Raw genomic sequence first — 25,285 nt, 5'->3', positions numbered from 1 at the left:
TAATATATACATTGTAAACAGTGCTAATGACCAGTAGCAGGATAAATAGATATACTAGTAATGGCAATAAAAATCAATTATCAATGACAGCAGTGGAATGGAGTAACACATCTAATCAATAATCATTTTAGCAGCAGCGTTGGTTGTGTCTGAGTGGGTAGAGACCTGTGGATGGTCTGTAGGAGAGGGAGAGCAGTAGTTGTTGGCCAGCACTGAGCTAGCCTGCAACGCTACTTCCTAGAGTAGCTCGAACTGAGCATGTTATGTCTCCGTGAAACGCCATCTTAACTGACTTCACTTGGCTTCAATGCGCTATTGAGTCTTAACATAGGGAAGAATGGTGCCACGTGATCGATGGCTTTGTCCATTCATATATACAGTAATTGGATTGAACCAATACAAGCGCCAGCTGAGAAAGCACATTTGTTAAGAATTAGGCTCAGGGAATCCCAGCAGTTAAACACAGGGAGTGTGTGGTATTGTTATTCTATAGGATTCTGCTGTGTTGCTTCTACCGCTGCCGCGTTCCATTCCCACACGCAACGCCATTGGGTGTTTATATAATAAACCCCTGCATCTGCACGGCCGGTGGAGGAGCCACACAAGGCCACCCACTGTGTGTGTACACACAAACGCGAATGTGCGTGAGTATATCAACATTTGAAAGGGAGGGGGTTAACATGACCACCTGTCTGGCAGGAGTCGCGTTTTAATGACATCCCTGACCCTGACTTGTGGCTGGGCCCTCTGCTGCCACGTTTTCAAAAACGTCCTCCAGCAAACACGCTCTGGGAGAAACTGGATTAGGGCTGAATCAACTGTGCATACAGAGAGCAATGTAATCACCGACCTTCAAAAACGACTACTACTACTACTACCACCACACTAATCATAAATAGCCCATTTCATCTCCTCGACAATAATAACGCAGTGGAAGCCAAAATGGGAATCAAGGAGGAAATAAACGAAATGACCTTATGCAGGAGATGAGTAGATAAAGCCTCATGTATAGTCACTGGGGTTTGGTTGAAGATAAAACGTAAGGTTGTGGGCATTGCCATTGGCCTTGGCATAGTGGTGAGAAGGACGCCCTGGTTGCAGTGTGTCCGTCTTTGTCTGGCAGTCAGTACTGAGGAAGCAGTGTGGTCTCAGAGAGCAGGCCAAGGCTATAATCCAAACGGGAAAGCGGCCGGGTCAACACTGTGTCAGCGTGTGCGTGTGGTGTTCTGAAGTGCGCCTGTTGGGAGTGTGTGTGTATACAGTATGAATGAATGAGTGAGTGAGTGAGTGAGTGAGTGAGTGAGTGTGTGTAAATATGCATACTGTTCATGTCCCAGGTGTGTTCTACATTTGTGTATTTCAGAGAGCAGCTGTGTGCCTCTCGTTCCCCCTCCATCTCCCAAGCTCACTATACATCAATAGTCAGAGTGAATAAAACAGGCTCTTCCTGCCAATGCAATTAAATCTCTGTGTGTCTCTAGATCTACCGCTGTCTATGTCTGCATGAGTGAGTGCATGTAGAAGCTGAGAGGCTACAGTCTTGAGGGAATAGTATTGTACACTGTGTTCCCAGTTCCCTTCCAGTGTGGGAAGCAGTGACCCAGATGAGCAGGGCTACAGAGTAATTTAGGACTGCTAGAGGAGGGAGGGCCTGACCCCTAACCCCCCCCCAGCAACCCCCACCAAGCCCCTGGGACGGCCAGGAGGGTGGGGGGTAGAGTGGCGGTCAGCGGTCACACTTCCAGGCCCCTCTCGACTTGGTCCACTGGTCCCAGTATGCGGCTGGATCGATAGGTTGCCTTTGGCTGCTCCAGAGCACAGGGTTACAGGGCACCCCGCTGTCCCCTACGTACCCGCCTGCCTCAGCACTGCTGTCTGACTCAACCTCCTCTTCCTAGCCCTGCCTTCTACTCCAGAACACATAGCCAGACAGTGTGTGTGTGTGTTATGACTATTGGTGCATTGTAATATGCTTGCATTGTGTGGATAATTGCATGATCGGGTTACACAAGTGTGCCTGTGTCCTGGATGTGTTGAAGTATGTACTGTAGTCTGTGTCCTGGATGTGTTGAAGTATGTACTGTAGTCTGTGTCCTGGATGTGTTGAAGTATGTGCTGTAGTCTGTGCATTATCATGATGATAATAATCAGTTTCTGTACTGTGTGTGAACTGACGTTAGAATAGTTAGCATTTAGTGTGAGCGTAGTGTGTTTGAAGATACCGTGCTGTGTATACCGTGGTATAGCATGGGCGATGTTGCTCTCAGGCTGTGGCAGACTGTCTCGGATGTCACCCTGGGATCTCACACGAGACATGCACACGCTACCTCCTGGGGGGGCCAAAGCAGAACACGGCATCTTCATCTCATCTCACCCACAGCATTAGATTCAGCTTGTCCTCCTCAACGCCTTCATCTCATTCATCTGATTAGCGGTCTTAATCAATGGCTGCAGGCTTAACAGCAGCCAGCAGAGCTCTGCTTGGACGGGACTGTTCTCTATTGGCCACACATCTCAGGCTGCTTCCCACTCAATCCCGCTCTGTCCACTTACTACTGTATCGTCACCTCTGACCACTTCTCTTCTGCTGCTTCCTTTCATTCGGTCCCCCTCAATGTTTTCTGCATTTAAGACACATTGGTTGGGGGGTGGAGCTTGTCTACTGACTTAGGAGGTCGAATTTCTGGGTAGAAGTTCCTCTTAGGTACGCAGATCTATGAGCCGTTTACCCCACAGACACCAAAGGCAACCTAGGATGTGTCTAGGGGTCTATGGCTGCCTGTGAGAGTGTACAGACTGACACTAGTGAAATGGCATTAGCATCTGCAGCAACACACAGTGGCCAACCCTTTGGGACCACATCCCCTCTCCCCTAGGAAGGGATAACAGAGAGGTTAGAGTGTCCAGATCACTGAGAGGGGAGGACAAAGGCCCGACAATGTAAAGTAGAGCTGGGAATTGCCAGGGACCTCACGATACTTAGGTGCCGATAAGATACAGTGGGGCAAAAAAGTATTTAGTCAGCCACCAATTGTGCAAGTTCTGCCACTTAAAAAGATGAGAGGCCTGTAATTTTCATCATAGGTACACTTCAACTATGACAGACAAAATGAGAGAAAAAAAATCCTGAAAATCACATTGTAGGAATTTTTATGAATTTATTTGCAAATTATGGTGGAAAATAAGTATTTGGTCACCTACAAACAAGCAAGATTTCTGGCTCTCACAGACCTGTAACTTATTATTTAAGAGGCTCCTCTGTCCTCCACTCGTTACCTGTATTAATGGCACCTGTTTGAACTTATCAGTATAAAAGACCTGTCCACAACCTCAAACAAACAGTCACACGCCAAACGCCACTATGGCCAAGACCAAAGAGCTGTCAAAGGACACCAGAAACAAAATTGTAGACCTGCACCAGGCTGGGAAGACAATCTGCAATAGGTAAGCAGCTTGGTTTGAAGAAATCAACTGTGGGAGCAATTATTAGGAAATGGAAGACATACAAGACCACTGATAATCTCCCTCGATCTCGGGCTCCACGCAAGATCTCACCCCATGGGGTCAAAATTATTACAAGAACGGTGAGCAAAAATCCCAGAACCACGCCTAGTGCCACCTAGTGAATGACCTGCAGAGAGCTGGGACCAAAGTAACAAAGCCTACCATCAGTAACACACCACGCCGCCAGGGACTCAAAATCCTGCAGTGCCAGACGTGTCCCCCTGCTTAAGCCAGTACATGTCCAGGCCCGTCTGAAGTTTGCTAGAGAGCATTTGGATGATCCAGAAGAAGATTGGGAGAATGTCATATGGTCAGATGAAACAAAAATATAACTTTTTGGTAAAAACTCAACTCGTCGTGTTTGGAGGACAAAAAATGCTGAGTTGCATCCAAAGAACACCATACCTACTGTGAAGCATGGGGGTGGAAACATCATGCTTTGGGGCTGTTTTTCTGCAAAGGGACCAGGACGACTGATCCGTGTAAAGGAAAGAATGAATGGGGCCAAGTATCGTGAGATTTTGAGTGAAAACCTCCATCAGCAAGGGCATTGAAGATGAAACGTGGCTGGGTCTTTCAGCATGACAATGATCCCAAACACACCGCCCAGGCAACGAAGGAGTGGCTTCGTAAGAAGCATTTCGAGGTCCTGGAGTGGCCTAGCCAGTCTCCAGATCTCAACCCCATAGAAAATCTTTGGAGGGAGTTGAAAGTCCGTGTTGCCCAGCAACAGCCCCAAAACATCACTGCTCTAGAGGAGATCTGCATGGAGGAATGGGCCAAAATACCAGCAACAGTGTGTGAAAACCTTGTGAAGACTTACAGAAAAATAGTGAATACTTTTTTGCCCCACTGTATATATTGCGATTCTCACGATTTCGATTCGATACTGCAATTTTATTGCGATTCGATATTCCAAACATATTGCTCACCATATGTCTGCTGCAGAAGGACAAGAGAGAGCCACGAGAAAAATAGTTTTGATCAGTCATGTAAATAAAAGTGGCTAAAGCATATTGGCTCCCTATTTAAAAAGATGTAGGAAAAGCTATGGAGGACAACTACTGGAGTTTTGGTGCAGGTACCACCAACTAGAGCAAAAATATTGCGATAGTCAAAACAATACGATATATCATCAAAAATAATATCCCGAAATGTAACCGACAGTGCAAAAGAGACACGTTAAAATAGTAGACAGAGAGACGTCTGTCAACATGTGACTTCCTTAGTAAAACAATGGACTCAATCCGTTGCAGACGGATACAAAAACTCTGCCTGAATGCGCCCGAAAGGCAGAAAGTGAGAAAAGGGAGAAGAGTGAGGGAGGCGCTACAGTAGAGGACAGTGTCTCGGGGGGCTCTGGGGGCAGAGATACGGTCCAGCGACCTCAACACCTTACAGATAAATCGATCACCTCTTGCTCCTGCCACACGACTCCGCTCAGAGAGGTGTTTGGGAGCTTTTTAATTGGTCGGGGACAGTCACACACTGCTTCCTGAGGCCCAGCGCTATTAGAGGTCCACAAAGAAAACAGACTATTTACACCGGCTCTTTCTCTGTTCAGGCAAGTGTACCGTACAGTACACCCACTCCCTTCCTATGACTCGTACCCCTAGGAAGGCGAGAAGTGCTACCATCCCCAACCACCCCCGCTGACACACATTTACACCCCCCTCCCCCCTATGGAGTCCTCACACTGTTCATGACTCACAGCTCCCTCTCGCCTCCATGCACAGGACGCAAGAATGGTCTTTCACAGCTGGCCAATCAATCGCTGAGGCTCCATATAACTGGTTGGTATGTGTGAGTGTAGTAAAAGTGTTTGTGTCGCTAGCCTTTTCTTTCTTTGAATAGGTTTGAGGCACTCCCACTCCAACTCCCAAAATAAGGGATTCCCTTCTTACCAATTAAAATGTATTTGGAACAATTTCTCCCAGGCTATCTTTTCTGTTTCTCCCTCACCATCTTTTATTAGAGGGCCTCCCTTTCTCCTCTTTCGTTCCCCAGCCTCTTGCCAGCATTCTCAATTCATTCCCAAATCAATTCCACCGTGCACACAAAACGTCCCGGAGGACCCCACATGCACAGACCCGGGGGTCACACACAAAAAGACAAAAAGAGGAATCCACATGCACTGAAGATGCACGCACATGCACACACAAACAGAAGCTGATTTGCTATGGGGCCTTAATCTGTAAGAGTGTTTTTGTTCATGGGGTGTATGTAGCTAAGGATGAGTGATGGTGAGAAGCTGTGTGGCTCTAGCTGAAGGCCAGTGAGCAGAGCAGCCAGAGAGACACCAGGTAGTATGTAGGTGTGCATAGAGGAACAGGCTCATTCAGAGGGCCGAGCAGACAGGGCGCAGGAAACATCCCTTAATTAGCTCTCAGAGTTGGGGGGCTGCGAGGGTTCAAGACCTTCCTCTTGGCACACGCACAGCGCTCACACACATCTCGCTCGCCCACAGCGCTCAAACACAAAACACTTACAGCGCTCACACATAGCAACGCACACACATAGTGACACACACAGCTTGTGCACACACACACACACACACAGTAGTGCTGAGAGGGGGACCACACAGGAGAGCTGCTTTTGTGCTTCTCCGCTCAGGTGGCTGCTTCAAACAGCACCACAGAGCAGAGTCAACTGGGAGAGACATAGAACTAGAGAATGCAAAATGAAAACAGAGAGAGAGAGACAGAGAGAGACAGAGAAAGAGAGAAAGAGAGAAAGAGAGAAAGAGAGAAAGAGAGAGAGAGAGAGAGAGAGAGAGAGAGAGAGAGAGAGAGAGAGAGAGAGAGAAAGAGAGAAAGAGAGAAAGAGAGAAAGAGAGAAAGAGAGAAAGAGAGAAAGAGAGAAAGAGAGAAAGAGAGAAAGAGAGAAAGAGAGAAAAAGAGAAAGAGAGAAAGAGAAAGAGAGAGAGAGAGAGAGAGAGAGACACACAGAATATAAATAGCCTACACAGGTCACAAAGTCCCTGCTCTTTCCCTCCCTCTGCTGAGACTGACCAGAGGGGGGGGACACTGTCTTCCACCTGATGGCCACACTCGAGTTGCACCACATTATTTCTGCCTCACGCACAAATTCACATTGTTGTTCCTATGACCAAAGAAAGTGAACTATTCCTCGATATAAAAGAGACACTAATAATAATTTTAAAAACACTGGCCTATCGATACGATTGGTTACTGGCAACTCATTCATTTCAGCTGCGGTGCTGGTTGTAGCACAAGTGGATGTAGGGAGAAGCAAGCGTGATGGATTGTAAAAGTATTGAATAAAAACAGTGTTGACAGTGCTTTAAGAAATTTCAACATGAACACTCCTAAAAACAGAAGCGCGTTACTGTATTCTTTGACAGTCTCTCGCTGGTCATGGTTTTAAAGTTAGGAAATTTCACGTAGCTTAGTATCAAAATATTATTTATTCAAATGACAAGCGCAGCAATGTGCATCTGGCAGTAGGCTACACGCTAATGTTCGTTCCATAATGCAATTAGCAGGAAAACAGTTGAGAAAAGATCCCTGCACATGAGGGCAGTTTCATGTAACAGATGAAAATATCAGTTCTAAATATAGGAAGAGGGGAGATCTAATATGCAACAACTAACAACTAAAATAATTGCCTCCACAGATATGGTCTGATTTTGGCTCGGCTACTTTGAAGCAAGGCAAGACATGTAAAACATACAAGTTTAAAACAATGAAGTATATGTTTTCAAAATGCATACAGCTCATTGCAAAGTGGTGTGTGATGCGCTGACGAAGCCTGCCTTCCGTTGCCTATGCATTTGCTGTATGAGATGCTGTAAGCTATTCGTGTGATGAATAAGACGGACCTAAAAAACTAATATACTGTACACGGGCCAATTTAATTCCACTAAATTATGCAAATTAACCTATAGACCGATAAGTATGACCAGTCAAATGTACAGTGCCTTGCGAAAGTATTCGGCCCCCTTGAACTTTGCGACCTTTTGCCACATTTCAGGCTTCAAACATAAAGATATAAAACTGTATTTTTTTGTGAAGAATCAACAACAAGTGGGACAAAGTGGAATGAAGTGGAACGACATTTATTGGATATTTCAAACTTTTTTAACAAATCAAAAACTGAAAAATTGGGCGTGCAAAATTATTCAGCCCCCTTTACTTTCAGTGCAGCAAACTCTCTCCAGAAGTTCAGTGAGGATCTCTGAATGATCCAATGTTGACCTAAATGACTAATGATGATAAATACAATCCACCTGTGTGTAATCAAGTCTCCGTATAAATGCACCTGCACTGTGATAGTCTCAGAGGTCCGTTAAAAGCGCAGAGAGCATCATGAAGAACAAGGAACACACCAGGCAGGTCCGAGATACTGTTGTGAAGAAGTTTAAAGCCGGATTTGGATACAAAAAGATTTCCCAAGCTTTAAACATCCCAAGGAGCCCTGTGCAAGCGATAATATTGAAATGGAAGGAGTATCAGACCACTGCAAATCTACCAAGACCTGGCCGTCCCTCTAAACTTTCAGCTCATACAAGGAGAAGACTGATCAGAGATGCAGCCAAGAGGCCCATGATCACTCTGGATGAACTGCAGAGATCTACAGCTGAGGTGGGAGACTCTGTCCATAGGACAACAATCAGTCAGTCGTATATTGCACAAATCTGGCCTTTATGGAAGAGTGGCAAGAAGAAAGCCATTTCTTAAAGATATCCATATAAAGTGTCGTTTAAAGTTTGCCACAAGCCACCTGGGAGACACACCAAACATGTGGAAGAAGGTGCTCTGGTCAGATGAAACCAAAATTGAACTTTTTGGCAACAATGCAAAACGTTATGTTTGGCGTAAAAGCAACACAGCTCATCACCCTGAACACACCATACCCACTGTCAAACATCGTGGTGGCAGCATCATGGTTTGGGCCTGCTTTTCTTCAGCAGGGACAGGGAAGATGGTTACAATTGATGGGAAGATGGACGGAACCAAATACAGGACCATTCTGGAAGAAAACCTGATGGAGTCTGCAAAAGACCTGAGACTGGGACGGAGATTTGTCTTCCAACAAGACAATGATCCAAAACATAAAGCAAAATCTACAATGGAATGGTTCAAAAATAAACATATCCAGGTGTTAGAATGGCCAAGTCAAAGTCCAGACCTGAATCCAATCGAGAATCTGTGGAAAGAACTGAAAACTGCTGTTCACAAATGCTCTCCATCCAACCTCGCTGAGCTCGAGCTGTTTTGCAAGGAGGAATGGGAAAAAATTTCAGTCTCTCGATGTGCAAAACTGATAGAGACATACCCCAAGCGACTTACAGCTGTAATCGCAGCAAAAGGTGGCGCTACAAAGTATTAACTTAAGGGGGCTGAATAATTTTGCATGCCCAATTTTTCATTTTTTGATTTGTTAAAAAAGTTTGAAATATCCAATAAATGTCGTTCCACTTCATGATTGTGTCCCACTTGTTGTTGATTCTTCACAAAAAAATACAGTTTTATATCTTTATGTTTGAAGCCTGAAATGTGGCAAAAGGTCGCAAAGTTCAAGGGGGCCGAATACTTTCGCAAGGCACTGTATTTCCATAGACTGGTATTTCCATCAATGAATAGGTTAAAAAGCATTTATTTAGCTATGGAATTTTATAATTTTTCACTCGGACGATTAATTTGATTTATCGGCATTTCCACATTTAATTTTTTTCATCTGACAAAAGCTGACTATTCCCAGCTAATGGGAATAGTCAAACACAAGCCTGACCCCTCTGACTGACTAGTGAGCCGTCAATCACATCGGGACCCTCCATTACTGTGAGAAAACTCGCCCTGAGGGCTTTCTCTGGCTTCCTGTTTGGTCAAGGTCAGGGGTTAATTATAGTGTTACAGAAACAGAGATGTCACATCTCACATTTCGCCCTTGAGATGGGACCTTGAGGGTCACTGGCGTGTAATGACTGACACATTTGTCATCATGTTTCTTCTCGCTGACAGAAGTGCTGACCATCTCTGGCTTTCGTAATGAGGTGACGGCATTGCTCACTCAAAGGCTTTTCATCACATTACTGAATGAAAGCACAGACTGATGTACTTCACACAAGCACCACCAATACAGAGGTTTATTATAGGTGCATGGGAGGCCGACCGTAGTCCTTTCTTTATAAGAAAAACAGCATATTTATCAAGATTCATTTTGAATCAAGAGCAGAAGACTAACACTTCAGGTGACCTATTTCCACACAGCCATTACACTGCTAGGGCAGACAACACAAGCCACTCACTTAAGCATTACATCTCTTGGGGAAGGCTGAGCAGAGCTGAGTTTTTAGTGCAGCTGCTCTTATGCGTCTTACCCTTTTCCACCAGTGCTGTTCACGCAGTTAAGCAATGAAATTACAATATTATAGAGGCAGTCGACGCTTGAGAGATCCATGGAGAATGGAAGAACATAGGTGAAAATAGGAAATATGAAGTGTTTATTTTTAAGGGCTGGTAAGAGTCTACTTAGCCTAGGTCGTTAGACTTGACAAACAGAGCTAACAATAGGAAAACAACACTAACAGCCATTAACAATTCTATATAATCTTAAGCTCCATTTCTTCACCTGAATATACTGGGTATTTTAGTCTCCCTTGGCTACAGACACAGCGAGCGCAGGCGGGCGGGCAGGCAGGCAGGCGCAACGCGATCAGGTAGGCAGGGGATTAATAAAGAGATCCAGCCGTTGCGTGTTCTCTGGCTCTGGGTAGATAAAAGCAATTTGGGAGTTGGAGCACATCAAAGACAAAGGGACTGTTGTTTTTTTTACCATGACAGAGGGCTATTTATCTTCCCCACAGTGGCCAGCATGCTAATCTCAGGCTGCTGCCAACCTTGCTACAAAACATCTGGACATCTCTCCACACACAGGTACACACACAGATACTCTTGACACACAGAACCACACTGGCACACAGAACCACACAGGCACACAGAACCACACAGGCACACAGAACCACACTGACACACAGAACCACACTGGCACACAGAACCACACAGGCACACACAAAGCTCTTCCCAGTATATAAGGAGAGGGAAGCTAGAGGACAGCAGTCAGTCAGCATAAAGTAGAGAAATATACATCAAATTAAATGAGTGGTACCTCTTTGAATGCTACAACTGCTACAATCTCCATAATTCTATAAGCTCTTAAAGTATTTTCCCTCTCAACAGCAGGGCACTTTGACATCCACATCGCTGCACTAAAATAACCAAGACAAAAAAACATGGGAAAAGTGACAAACTGCACCTGTGTGTATTCCATTATATTCATCCTTGAGCGCAGAGGGCATTCTAATGTATATCTGCTATGCCATGAAACATGAGCTTTGACACACAGAGAGAAACACTGCAAATAGATTTACCAGAACATGAATAGTACAAACACAGTCCACTGTGCAGATGAAAATAACATTTGTTAGGACCAGTAAATTCAATGTTTCCCATAAATGAGTCCTCTGAAATTTAATGAAAGTGTAATTCAACAATAACAGGCCTACGCAGGGATATGGATATTAGCAGCTAGCTACTACACTGTGTCCATGAATACTAATAGCTACATTTAGTACAGATACGCTGTGTAAGAAAAAAGTATGCACATTTCTGCCTTTTGTTAGAATGCCTCACGGAACATTGACCCCTTCATAGACTTTGACCCAGATACATAGCGACCTTAACACCGGCGAAAACAACCTCCTGTACAACAGTCAAACACACTCGGCCTCTTTACACCACACTACTGTGACGTCCAGGACTCATTTTGACTGCTCCTGAATTAAACAATTGTATTACTCTGCCATTTAAGTCATGCCCCCCCCCCCCCCCTTGACTTTTCCTAAATAGGTCTATATAACACACTGCCGTTGTTAGAATCTTAGTATCACAAACCAAACTGGAGTTACAAGCAGTTTAAAAGAGGGCATGTCATTTTTTGGGGGGGTTCCCCAGTTGCCCCCACCTCTCCCAACAGTGCAGTGCCCAGCTGATAATCACCCTGATAGTTGCCCTGAAACTGAACCTAAACTATACAGAAACAGATGAAATGAATGATAGTATAGTATAATGAGGGAGAAAAGGGGGAGTTGATGAGCGAGGGGAAGCGAACGATGCATAATAATGTAATCACCAACTGTGAATGAAGAACAGGGCGGACCATGCTACTGTATTGATCCATTCTAAAATCTCAAAATGGTATGTATCCTATATCAGTCCAGTGAATCCCAGCAGTCTTATCAGTCTACTCTGGCCTACTTGAAGTGGGCTACACAGTGAGAGTGTGGGTAATTGTACATGCTGAACGCCTTTCCATATCTGGAAAAACATCGGGTGGCAATTGAGCAAGTGTCAGAGAATGTGGTAACCAGGGCTTGTGGAACTTAAGTTGGCAAGGGGAGAAATGTCACCACGGACAATTTCTTCACTTCACTGTCATTGGCGAACAAGTTGCTTAGCAAGAAGACAAGCCTTGTCGGCACCATGAACAAAGTGAGAAGGGAGCACCATCCCTCTGCGCAAAATAAGGCACCTGCACAGCCGCTGTACAGTGGTGAAGAATGACAAGGCAAAACTCACAAGGCAAGAAAGAACGTTTCTGTCACCAGTACAATGAGCACACCGACAGGGACAGAGAGAAAACCGGAGACTATTATGCACTACAACCAAACGAAGGTATGTCAAAGTGAGTCAAGCAAGTGAAAGTGACAAAGATGTGTGTCGAACAAGGGATAACAGCTAAATGAAATCCAACTGATCCCAGGACGCACACAATGTAAGCAATGAGCTGACAATAATTGACTGTTTTTGACTGCTCTCATAAGGACACATTCATTATTATGCCATTTTGGCTTTTGTGCTGATTTTCACTATTTATCAAGCACACTTGGCACTTATTGTGTTTAGGCTACTGATGTTTTCCCCATTTGACCGTGCGTCTTGGTGGTTGGGGTGTTTTCTATTTGATTTTTTACTTTAGCTGTGACCGTGTTCCAACACATATGCTTTCTGTTTCATAGTTGCAACAAAGGCAACGTATTACACTGAACAAAAATATAAACTCAACATGTAAAGTGTTGGTCCCATGTTTCAAATAAAAGACCAGAGAAATGTTTCATACGCACAAAAAGCGTTTCTCTCAAATGCTGTGCAGAAATTTGTTTACATCCCTGTTAGTGAGGATTTCTCCTTTCCCAAGATAATCCATAAACCTGACAGGTGGGACAATAAAAGGCCACTAAAAGGTGCAGTTTTGTAACACAACACCTCAGATGTCTCAAGTTCTGAGGGAGTGTGCAATTGGTATGCTGACACCAGAGCTGTTGCCAGATAATTAAATGTTAATTTCTCTACCATAAGCCACCTCCAATGTCGTTTTAGAGAATTTGACAGTACGTCCAACCGGCCTCACAATGACAAGCGGTTTGCTGATGTCAACGTTCAGAGTGTCCCCATGGTGGCGGTGGGGTTATGGTATGGGCAGGCATAAGCTACGAACAACAAAACACAATTGCATTTTATCAATGGCAAATTGAATGCACAGAGATACCGTGACGAGATCCTGAGGCCCATTGTCATGGTATTCATCCGCCGCCATCACCTCATGTTTCAAGAATCTGTACACTACTTTTGGAAGCTCAAAATGTACCAGTTCTTCCATGGCCTGCATACTCACCAGACATGTCACCCATTGAGCATGTTTTATTTTTTTATTTAACTAGGCGAGTCAGTTAAGAACAAATTCTTATTTTCAATGACGGCCTAGGAACAGTGGGTTAACTGCCTGTTCAGGGGCAGAGCGACAGATTTGTACCTTGTCAGCTCGGGGGTTTGAACTTACAACCTTCCGGTTACTAGTCCAACGCTCTAACCACTAGAAGGATTCTCATTGCCATTGCAGGGAAGTGGGACAACATTTCCCAGGCCTAATCAACTCTATGCAAAGGAGATATGTTGCGCTGCATGTGGGAAAATGGTGGTCACACCAGATACTGACTGGTTTTCTGATCCATGCCCCTACCATTTTTTAAGGAATGTGTGACTACCAGACGCATATCTGTATTCCCAGTCATGTGAAATCCATAGATTAGGGCCGAATAAAATTATTTCCATTGACTGATTTCCTTATATGAACTGTAACTCAGTAAAATCTTTGACATTTTTACATGTTGCGTTTATATTTTTGTTCATTATAATTACACTGTTAGAAAGTTGCAGTCAGAATGACACCTCACTAGCTTGAAGGGGGGTCTCTCGAGGCCCAGCGGTTCTAATGATGAGGTCTACCACACTACACCTCCGGAGGCTTTTAAAATATCCACACATTTGTGAACCATTGCATTAATCAAGTGTGCAACACTATGTGCAATATGGTTTAGATGAGAAGCTCCTGTATAGTTTGAATTGCCATTTTGTGTGTCTATATACTATGGTATTTACGGTATGTTTAATAAATGCACTCACACATGAAGCAGGAATGTGACTTTGGCCACACCATATCCAAGGTTAGTGTACACAGAAAAGTTGCAAATCTGATGTAAATCCACCTACAGTCTCTGACCTCTTGTTGCCGTGGAGACTTCCTCTGGTGCTGTCCTTGTGTCTGTCCCTCAGGCGTGTTGCGTCTGTCTGTCCGTCAGTCTCAGAAGGCCTGTAGAAGGGACAAATTGAGGGTCAAGGCCAGGCAGATGGACAGCCCTGATAGGTAAGGCAGCACCATCATGGTAACTATTAGCTTTAGCTAGGCATGTATCTGGTCAATGGAAGGCTGCCTCCGCCTCTCAACAGCAACAGCCTTCAATGCAAACAAACACATGAAAACACCCACATGGAAATTTATGAAAGGAGGAGGTAGGCAAAGCATTGGGTTAGCATTTGTTTACCTCCACCACCCCTCCTAAACCAGGAATATCATGATAGACCAAATCAAAGGACTTTGTGTACCAGAACAGTGTTTCTCCTTCAGCTAGCACTGCTCTTACACAACAGATTCAACTATTCAAATAATCACCCACGTGATTATGTGAAACCCAGCGTGCATTCTGTCTAGGGGGATTCATCACAGCTCTACAATGACACTCTCCCTTTTGTGTATGTGTATATGAGCAACACAGTACAGAGGGTGGCTCCTTTGTTCTCCACCACCCAGAATCCCATTTTAAATGTTTCATAGTGCTCAGAGAGACCGCAGCCATCTCCTCTGTGGGAGGGGGGACCGGGGGGAACAGCGCAAGAGGACCGACACAACACACATACTTAATCTAAAACCAGTGACATAAAAACATATGTACACAAGTGGGAACCAAAACAAATCTCACACAACACCTTAGTTAACCAGAATTCATAGACAAGTCACATACTGAGTATATGTTGTGTATCAGAGTCCCCTAGTAGGACCTCTGCTCCCAGATCCAGTGGCTATCCTAATATTGATAGTGCAGCTCAAACAAACCCTGGCTATCAGAGCTGGCTGCTCACCAGAATCAACACAGAAGACCGTGGCTAGAGCTTTGGCCCATTCTCTAACATAGAGCATCAGACTAACCTGTGGTGTTAGAGAACCCGTAGGAGGCACTCTTTCCTCTGGTCAAAAAATAATTAATATATCCCAATGTCCCAGGGCAGTGATTGGGGACATTGTGTGTCAATGTGTTTTCAACAAGACAATGACCCAACACACCTCCAGGCTGTGTAAAGGCTATGTGAGCAAGAAGGAGAGTGATGGAGTGCTGCATCAGATGACCTGGCCTCCACAATCACCTAACCTCAACCCAATTGAGATGGTTTGGGATGAGTTGGACTACAGAGTGAAGGAAAAGCAGCCAACAAGTGCTCAGCATATGTGGGAACTCCTTCAAGACTGTGTTCCAAGAGAAGCTGGTTGAAAGAATGCCAAGCTGTCATCAAGGCAAAGGGTGGCTACTTTGAATAATCTCAAATATAAAATATATTTTGATTTGTTTAACAGTTTTTTGGTTACTACATGATTTCATTATATAAATAATATATTAGTGATGCACAGATATGACATTTTTGAAGGCCAGCATCCCGGAGTCGCCTCTTCACTGTTGACATTGAGACTGGTGTTTTGCGGGTACTATTTAATGAAGCTGCCAGTTGAGGACTTGTGAGGCATCTGTTTCTCAAACTAGACACTAATGTACATGTCCTCTTGCTCAGGTGTGCACCGGGGCCTCCCACTCCTTTCCATTCTGGTTAGAGCCCGTTTGCGCTGTTCTGTGAAGGGAGTAGTACACAGCGTTGTACGAGATCTTCAGTTTCTTGGCAATTTCTCATATGGAATTGCCTTCATTTCTCAGAACAAGAATAGACTGACGAGTTTCAGAAGAAAAGCTTTGTTTCTGGCCATTTTGAGCCTGTAATCGAACCCACAAACGCTGATGCTCCAGATACTCAACTAGTCTAAAGAATGTCAGTTTTATTGCTTCTTTAATCAGAACAACAGTTTTCAGCTGTGCTAACAATTGCAAAGGAGTTTTCTAATGATCAATTAGCCTTTTAAAATGATAAACTTGGATTAGCTAACACAACGTGCCATTGGAAGACAGGAGTGATGGTTGCTGATAATGGGCCTCTGTTCGTCTATGTAAATATTCCATTAAAAATATTTTAAAAAGCAGTTTCCAGCTACAAGTCATTTACAACATTAACAACATCTACACTATTTCTGATCAATTTGAAGTTATTTTAATGGACAAAAAAATGACCCCAAACTTTTGAACGGTAGCGTATGTATGTATATATATATATATATATATATATATATATATATATATACACACACTGCTCAAAAAAATAAAGGGAACACTTAAACAACACAATGTAACTCCAAGTCAATCACACTTCTGTGAAATCAAACTGTCCACTTAGGAAGCAACACTGATTGACAATAAATTTCACATGCTGTTGTGCAAATGGAATAGACAACAGGTGGAAATTATAGGCAATTAGCAAGACACCCCCAATAAAGGAGTGGTTCTGCAGGTGGTGACCACAGACCACTACTCAGTTCCTATGCTTCCTGGCTGATGTTTTGGTCACTTTTGAATTATGCCGGTGCTTTGACTCTAGTGGTAGCATGAGACGGAGTCTAAAACCCACACAAGTGGCTCAGGTAGTGCAGCTCATCCAGGATGGCACATCAATGCGAGCTGTGGCAAAAAGGTTTGCTGTGTCTGTCAGCGTAGTGTCCAGAGCATGGAGGTGCTACCAGGAGACAGGCCAGTACATCAGGAGACGTGGAGGAGGCCGTAGGAGGGCAACAACCCAGCAGCAGGACCGCTACCTCCGCCTTTGTGCAAGGAGGAGCAGGAGGAGCACTGTCAGAGCCCTGCAAAATGACCTCCAGCAGGCCACAAATGTGCATGTGTCTGCTCAAACGGTCAGAAACAGACTCCATGAGGGTGGCATGAGGACCCGACGTCCACAGGTGGGGGTTGTGCTTACAGCCCAACCGTGCAGGACGTTTGGCATTTGCCAGAGAACACCAAGATTGGCAAACTCGCCACTGGCGCCCTGTGCTCTTCACAGATGAAAGCAGGTTCACACTGAGCACGTGACAGACGTGACAGAGTCTGGAGACGCCGTGGAGAACGTTCTGCTGCCTGCAACATCCTCCAGCATGACCGGTTTGGCGGTGGGTCAGTCATGGTGTGGGGTGGCATTTCTTTGGGGGGCCTCCATGTGCTCGCCAGAGGTAGCCTGACTGCCATTAGGTACCGAGATGAGATCCTCAGACCCCTTGTGAGACCATATGCTGGTGTGGTTGCCCCTGGGTTCCTCCTAATGCAAGACAATGCTAGACCTCATGTGGCTGGAGTGTGTCAGCAGTTCCTGCAAGAAGAATGCATTGATGCTATGGAAGGCCCGCCCGTTCCCCAGACCTGAATCCAATTGAGCACATCTGGGACATCATGTCTCGTTCCATCCACCAACGCCACGTTGCACCACAGACTGTCCAGGAGTTGGCAGATGCTTTAGTCCAGGTCTGGGAGGAGATCCCTCAGGACACCATCCGCCACCTCATGCGGAGCATGCCCAGGCGTTGTAGGGAGGTCACACAGGCACAGCCACACCCACTACTGAGCCTCATTTTGACTTGTTTTAAGGACATTCAAGTTGGATCAGCCTTTAGTGTGGTTTTCCACTTTAATTTTGAGTGTGACTCCAAATCCAGACCTCCATGGGTTGATAAATTTGATTTCCATTGATAATTTTTGTGTGATTTTGCTTTCAGCACATTCAACTATGTAAAGAAAAAATTATTTAATAAGAATATTTCATTCATTCAGATCTAGGATGTGTTGTTTTAGTGTTCCCTTTATTTTTTTGAGCAGTAATAGTTTAATTTATATATATATATATATATATATATATATATATATATATATATATATATATATAAAAATTAAACTATCACCTAAAAGAACAACTGAAGAACACCAGACTTGTGCACATACTTCTCCAGGCCTTGGACCCTCACACTACCTGGATTCAGAGCCTGCCCCTCCACTTCCTACCTCCCTCTTCCTTCCTCATGACACACACACTCTCTTCTTCCCCTCACATCACTCAATCTCCCCTCCCTTTGTTTCTCCCTCGACCCCTCTCATGACCCCCCTTCCCTCTCCTCCATTCCCCAGGGCGAGGTGGGGGGAGTCTATTATCAATCTATTCAGCCATAAGGCCACTAACTGATTGGCTAATGGGAGGTCCCTCTCCCTCTATCAGTGTGCTACTGCTTCACAGTCTGATCTCAGCAGCCTTCAGAGGACCATTCTGGGCCCTTAATAGCACTGGATCAATCACCTGTCACAGCTAGTCATGCACATATTCCGTATGCTCTACAGCATAGCATAGTAAATACACTGTAACTGCAATGGTCATCACACAGATACATATACTTTTGCATGCACACACACACATAAAATGACAGACACACTTAACATAATGTACACAAGTGCAAACACAGACACAAACTCGCTCTCACACACACACACACACAGACTCGCTCTCTCACACACACACACACACACACACACACACACACACACACAGCAAGCCAGCCCATCCATGCAGACAGGCAGCAGGGTGCCTCACAAAGCCAAACTAAGAGCATTGGTTAGTGTGTTTCCATCGACTTGCCAGGAGCGTGCCCACCCACCCACGCATGTATATCGATGGGGCAATGGAAGAAATATAATTTTAAGCTGTATGTGTGTCACTGGTGAAGGAAGTGGGACTGAAGGAAGGTGAGGGAGAAACGCACACAGAAACGTATTAACTGTCCCCTACATGCACACACACAGGGCTCGAAATGAAGGTCGTCCTTTAAAAAAAGGTGTCTGGGACAGTTCAAAACAGACGTTGGCACAGCTGCGGGACGATAGGCCAGAAAAATATCAAACGCATAGAACAGTGGTTCCATACTAAAAGGTTTAAACACAAAGACGAGGCTGATGAAACAGATCACAACATTTAGCTTAGAAGTTGATAAACTATGAATAATGCACATTATAAGCGCAGCAATGTGTTCACTCGTCTCGGCCATATGCGTGATGATATTACCCGAGAACACCATTCCCAGAAGGCACACTTGATACGAGCGGTTTCTATAATGCGACAGCGACGGATATGCAGCCTAATGGTAGAAACTTAGAAAGAAGGAACATTGAAGATGCAACAATATGATTGTGTTTTACTGCCCTTGGACAGTAGAAGAAGAAATGCTGGGTTCAACGGCAAACCAAGAAATCGCAGCTTTTTTTCCTATGTTCGGATTTTGGCTAAAGGTTAGCAGGGTAAAATAGGCTATGCAAAACGTCCAGGTTTCAAACAATGATATGGTTGGCTAGGCATTGCATATGTCATTATTTAGGTTATGGAAAAGTATAATATTACAATATATCATTCCAATGTTGGGTAAATAAGCCTATTAGCATACACATTTGACTCTCTCCTAGCTTGTCTGCGGGGCCGGAGCGGATGTTTCGTGCCCGGTAGTTGCTGTGGCATTTCCATTGTTTGTAGACTATGGCTAGCCACTATAGTATTCTAGTGAATATGGTTGTATCTCCCTGACCTGAAACAAATATACACACTAAAATGTGCCAAGTACTTCAGCCTCGCGCTGCAACACTGCCTGGCGTGCGCATGTGAAGAGCGGAGTGACAGATTCATTTTTAGAAGCACTGCGCTCAGGAATAAACGTTACTTCCTTTTACTTCAAACGGAAGTCTACTGAAGTGAGACTTTTTCCTTGTGTTCCTTGGCTATTTTCATTGTTTGGTTCACAAGCTAGGTTGTTTCAACTGCTAGGAAAGAGAAGCAACGCGGATACTAGTCAGTCTCACAGGCACAAACATGATTGGAGTGGCATCACCACGGTAACCTCCCGCTTTAGAGGGAAGATGAACAGTTTTGTCTCATCTGTCATATGTTGGTTAACCCTCCCGCTGTGTTCGTTTCATGTTCATTCATTCTGTGTTCCCAGTCCAAAATGACTGCCCCATTATAGCTGATTATAAATCCATATATTATCACCTAATGCTGTGTTAGATCTTTTTTTTAATCAACTTAAGTTATTGTGAACATTACAAGTTTTGAACTTCTATTTGCTATTGATGGGCTGTAGGCCTCATTGACCTGAGCTCAAACTAGTTTGAGTTAAAAAAGCATAATGTATGGATTATTTTGACTAACAAATACTCAGATGAAACATTGTGCTATTTATCAGACTACTTTGTGTCAAAGTTAAACAAGGACATTTGTTTTGAAACCATTTAAAATGTTTAAATAGTGGTACAAAATAACATCAAAACTGCCCACCATGATTTTAGTAGTAAAGAAAGGACATAGGCCCTAAACTACACATGCAAACTTGACCATATTACAAAATTAATGTCAGAACACATTAAAGAACAACAGTAACAATAACAGTATTACTAACAAAAACATAAACATTTTCACAATCTGTCAATCAGTGGTGGTTCCATTTTGTGTGTTCTCATGCACATGTTGTACAATACGTGGCGGTTGTGGCATGTGCCTTGCAAATATATGCACTGGATTTATGGCACATAATGCTCGTTTTGACATCTCTTGGTGCACACAGATTGCACCTCTTCCCTTTGTCTCTTCTGTCTCTGGCGGCCGTAGATCTTGCATCTGGCCCTTGTATATCTCTCACCAATCCAGCAGAGGAAGGTGTTGGCGCCTTTGAATGAGGGGTGCCACCATGGCTTTCCCCAACTCTTCTAGGGATAGTCTCCTCTTGAAGAATTTCCCCTACTTCCAGCCTGGATTCACCTCCATCCACACCACAAGCTCGTTGTATGCCGACACATCTAGGATGTTGAAGAACACCACTATGGGCCAACATGCCGTCATCCTCTTACAAGAGTATGTGACAGGAACCTGCAAAAGTGCAATAATCAATAAATAAAATATCACTTGTATGTACTCATTATTTTATGTCTTGCATAGTAACGTGAAAAATTGCATCAAAGTGTTGTTTTAATTTATCACATGTAAAATATATTTACATATTCAAATGAATATAATTGACTCCATATTGTTCACAAATTCAATGAGCATTTCACCAAACAACAACATGTCTTATTTTTATGGTGCAGATAAAACAATCTGGTAATAGAAAACAAAGTACACGAGACTTGAAAGATAAAAAGTAACATACCTTATCAAGGTTGTCAACTCCCCCTCTGTTGTAGGACAGCGTTGGGCTCCCTGGTACTCACAGCAACATCCCTGTGCAGAGTTGTCATCAGGAGCACTTACTTGTTTTTCTTCAGGCAGTAGCACGAAGTGTGTGTGTGTGTGTGTGCATACTCAAACACACATGCATGTGGGGGTCTGGGAGAGGAAGTGTGTCCATCTGATGAATGGGCATGTGCCTGAACTCAATTTTATACACTAATTGTAGTCTCACCCATTCATTTCTAATGACCGGTCATTTTTGACCGGGAACACCACAGGTGTACAATAGTTAAATAAAAACACCCAAAATGTAATGAAAATCATCAAAATGTATTTTGTGTGTTCAGATGCCCTGTGTGGATAAAGTCTGCAAACTGGATGCAGTTTATCACAGTGCCATCCGTTTTGTTACTAAAGCACCTTATACCACCCACCACTGCGATCTGTATGCTCTAGTCGGCTGGCCCTGGCTACATATTCCTCGCCAGACCCACTGGCTCCAGGTCATCTACAAGTCCATGCTGGGTAAAGCTCCGCCTTATCTCAGTTCACTGGTCACGATGGCAACACCCACCAACACGATGGTAGCACGCGCTCCAGCAGGTGCATCTCACTGATCATCCCTAAAGTCAACACCTAATTTGGCTGCCTTTCCTTCCAGTTGTCTGCTGCCTGTGACTGGAACGAATTGCAAAAATCGCTGAAGTTGGAGACTTATATCTCCCTCACCAACTTTAAACATCTGCTATCTGAGCAGCTAACCGATCGCTGCAGCTGTACATAGTCCATCGGTAAATAGCCCACCCAATTTACCTACCTCATCCCCGTACTGAAATTATTTATTTACTTTTCTGCTCTTTTGCACACCAGTATCTCTACCTGCACATGACCATCTGATCATTTATCACTCCAGTGTTAATCTGCTAAATTGTAATTATTCGCCTACCTCCTCATGCCTTTTGCAAACAATGTATATAGACTCTTTTTTTCATTTTTTTCTACTGTGTTATTGACTTGTTTATTGTTTACTCCATGTGTAACTCTGTGTTGTTGTCTGCTATGCTTTATCTTGGCCAGGTCGCAGTTGTAAATGAGAACTTGTTCTCAACTAGCCTACCTGGTTAAATAAAGGTGAAATAAAGGTGAAATAAAAAATATATATTGTATACATGTGGTTAGCATGTTCAATTAATAAATTATAATTAATACATGTAATGGATGTTTGCTTGTTTTCATTAAGAGGCAAAACAGTTTTACAAATTAAGTTTATGTAATATAGACTGTAGAGTATGTATCTCAGAAATACACCAATTACTTTAAAAGCACTGCAAATGACCTAGACCCATGTTGGCATATACATTTTTTTATAAATTTTTTTTAAAAGTATTTACATTTTTGGGACCGTTCAAGTTCAGTTTGGAACAGTTGAAATTTCACTTCGGGACGGTGAGGAAAAAAGTTAGTCGTTAGTAACTACTCCAAGTCTCAGAGTGAGTGATGTTTGAAACGCTATTAGCGCACACCCAGCTAACTAGCTAGCCATTTCACATTGGTTACACCAGCCATTAGGCTGATAGGCTTGAAGTCATAAACAGCGCTGTGCTTGCGAAGAGCTGCTGGCAAAACGCACAAAAGCGCTGTTTGAATGAACGCTTACGAGCCTGCTGCTACCTACCATCGCTCAGTCAGACTGCTCTATCAAATCATAGATTTAATTATAATATAATTACACACAGAAATACGAGCCTTTGGTTATTAATATGGTCAAATCCGGAAACTATCATTTTGAAAACAAAACGTTTATTCTTTCAGTGAAATACGGAACCGTTCTGTATTTTATCTAACGGGTGGCATCCCTAAGTCTAAATATTCTTGTACAACCTTCAATGTTAAAATGTCATAATTACGTAAAATTCTGGCAAATTAGTTCGCAATGAGCCAGGCTGCCCAAACTGTTGCATATACCCTGACTGCGTGAAATGACACAATTTCACCTGGTTAATATTGCCTGCTAACCTGGATTTCTTTTAGCTAAATATGCAGGTTTAAAAATATATACTTCTGTGTATTGATTTTAAGAAAGGCATTGGTGTTTATGGTTAGGTACAGTCGTCCAACGATTGTGCTTTTTTCACAAATGCGCTTTTGTTAAATCATCCCCCTGCGTTGCATCGATTATATGCAACACAGGACACGCTATATAAACGAATAATATCATCAACCATGTGTAGTTATAACTAGTCATTATGATTGATTGATTGTTTTTTTACAAGATAAGTTTAATGCTAGCTAGCAACTTATCTTGGCTTCTACTGCATTCGCGTAACAGGCAGGCTCCTCGTGGAGTGCAATGAGAGGCAGGTGGTTAGAGCGTTGGACTAGTTAACTGTAAGGTTGCAAGATTGGTCTCCCGAGCTGACAAGGTGAAAATCTGTCATAATGCTCCTGAACAAGGCAGTTAAACCCACTGTTCCTAGGCCGTCATTGAAAATAAGAATGTGTTCTTAATTAACTGACTTGCCTAGTTAAATAAAAGGTATTTAAAAAAAAACGGCAAAATCGGCGCCAAAAAAAATACAGATTTCCGATTGTTATGAAAACTTGAAATCAGCCCTAATTAATTGGCCATTCCGATTAATCGGTCGACCTCTAATACACACCCCAGAGAGAAAGAGAGAGGGGTAGAGCTACAGATGGGCAAAGAAAGAGGGAGGAAGCAATAGGAGGGAAGACAAAAAAAAGGCGGTTGAGAGAGAAAGGCAAGACAGGGACCGTGGGAGGGAAGGGTGGGGGGCAAAGAGAGTAAGGGAGACATGGATCGATTCTATCCTCCTGTCTGTGTATGTCAGGGCTGGTGTTGTTGGAGCTAAAAGCCTTGCATTTAGTAGCCTGGTCTGGGAGGAATAGGAGCAAACATGTAGCGCCACTAGTCAACAGCCCTACCCTCATAGGAAACAGGAGATGACGCATGAGAAATCTGCTCAGATCCCCTAAGAATGAGTCGGCCTTTCAGAGGCACTTTATCACACAATAATATAGAGAGGGAGGATGAGAGAGAACGCTAGAACTGGCTTTAAAGGACTGGCTTTGAAAGAGAAACCATGTTCCGATCTCATGGCTGCATCCTTTCCCACTAATAAACCATTGTGTTATTTCACACTGTACTTGTACAGAGCTGACGATGGGATCGTTCTCTGCGACTAAGAACAGAGGCAGATGCATTCAGTCAGCGTGAGCAGATTTAAACAGGACAAAATAAGATGTGTTGCGTATCCATTCTATCAAACAGGACAGTTGTCCCTGAGGATCGCTGCTCTGGTCCAGCTGCACTACAAATCAACTGACTGAGAACCAAACATCCACGAATACGCACTGTACAGAAATAGTCTCACTGTTACAAAATATCACATTCTACAAGCCAAGAACGTAGTCATTTAGGTAGGTTGGTAAACATGTTTCCCCCGAATCCAGCCTGGTAACAAGGAAAATGAGAATATAGGCCGACTAACTCTACATTTCAAATGGGGAATTAAGCAAAGGTCAAATAACATATTAAGGCATGTTAGCGTTTGTTATTTATTGAGGGTAGCTGTAAATAGTGCATACGCTAAATAGAAAAGAAAGAAAGAGGGGCACCTACTTGAACTGTGGCGGAACCCGTTTTGTTCATATATTTACACTGTAACTTTTATATATTGTCAAGCCTTTGGCCCAAAGGCAGAATGGAAAGGAGAGAAGAGGGTCAAATGACAGAGGGAGGGAATGATGACAAAGAGAGAGAGGGAGCATGACGAAAACAGCAGAAAAGAGAAACCCAAGGGAACAGGGAAAAATAAGTCAAAAATGAGGAACAGGAAATGTTAAAAGGAAAAGAGGATGTGTGCTTGCTGATTTCAAACAAAGATAGAAATTGAGAAAGAAACGACTCAAGTCACTTTCTTGCTGGGCAGATGTACTGCTCGGAAAGTGCCAACAGATGAGCCCTGATACCTTCCATCATTATTTATCTCTCCATCTCTCTCCAT

General features: G+C 43.6%; 1 protein-coding gene across 4 annotated transcripts in view; it reads right to left on the bottom strand.

The window, feature by feature from the left end:
- LOC110528470 (bifunctional heparan sulfate N-deacetylase/N-sulfotransferase 2) overlaps window positions 1–25,285 on the bottom strand; it is a 174,852-nt gene that overhangs the window by 31,845 nt on the left and 117,722 nt on the right. For 2 of the 4 annotated variants that reach the window (XM_036984309.2, XM_036984328.2), the window contains one exon: window positions 14,086–14,175. The gene's annotated coding sequence lies outside the window, so the exon portion shown is untranslated. Of the gene's footprint in view, window positions 1–14,075; window positions 14,176–25,285 lie in introns of all 4 variants that reach the window. The other 2 variants (XM_036984320.2, XM_036984301.2) reach the window with 1 other exon arrangement.

Source organism: Oncorhynchus mykiss, chromosome 1 (genome assembly GCF_057628025.1).
Source record: "Oncorhynchus mykiss isolate SJ-2025 chromosome 1, ASM5762802v1, whole genome shotgun sequence".
NCBI classification, from domain to species: domain Eukaryota; kingdom Metazoa; phylum Chordata; class Actinopteri; order Salmoniformes; family Salmonidae; genus Oncorhynchus; species Oncorhynchus mykiss.
Note: the sequence above shows the minus strand (reverse complement) of the source record. Positions and strands in the feature narration are given on the sequence as shown.